The sequence below is a fragment of the Pseudophryne corroboree genome, chromosome 7 (genome assembly GCF_028390025.1).
Source record: "Pseudophryne corroboree isolate aPseCor3 chromosome 7, aPseCor3.hap2, whole genome shotgun sequence".
NCBI lineage: Eukaryota > Metazoa > Chordata > Amphibia > Anura > Myobatrachidae > Pseudophryne > Pseudophryne corroboree.
Window position 1 is genome coordinate 120321877 of NC_086450.1, and position 640 is coordinate 120322516.

A 640-nucleotide genomic window follows, 5' to 3' on the forward strand; every position below is an offset into this window, starting at 1 on the left:
ACTCTGCATTCCGCTGTTTGGTTTAATTTTCTTAGACACCACCGTGTGTCCTGTCATTGATGTTCTTTGCATGCTATGTGCTGTCAGACACAGCTGTGTGTCTTTATATATCTAGAGACTCGATCCTGACAGGTCCCCACTTCACTAGCAGTGACATCTTTCCTTTCACCCTCGCTTTTTACATCCACCATGCAGACCCTCTCTTGCTCCCTATGTGCAGCTTATTGTCCATCTTTGGTGTTGTATTTAGCAGTATCAGATTCCAGCTGCCTATATGGGATTCCCCAGTAGACAACATATGTTGGTCTAGTGATATTTACAGCCATACCACACTGGCAAACGCACAATTCCGGCTGATCTTGGAAACTAAGCAGTGTTGGGCCCAGTCAGTACCAGTATCGGTGACAATCTGGGAATACTGGGAGCTGTACATCACTCACTCAATACCACAAGGCAGCGGACATTGTGCATTCTGTGGGTTTTCTCCCCAATAGGACAGTTTGGATTCTTTTTGCACATATATTATTTATATTGATTGCCGTAACAAGTGGGCATTGCTTTGCAGTAGGTTGTTTTGAGGGTTGTCCTTGTGTCACCTGCTATTATTTCTATTAGACCTGTCAGTCCTTCTTGCTTTTTG

The 640-nt window shown here is 44.2% G+C and overlaps 1 pseudogene; it reads left to right on the forward strand.

Moving 5' to 3' along the window:
- Positions 1–314: 314 nt before the first annotated feature.
- Positions 315–434, forward strand: LOC134946397 (5S ribosomal RNA; annotated as a pseudogene).
- Positions 435–640: the final 206 nt, after the last annotated feature.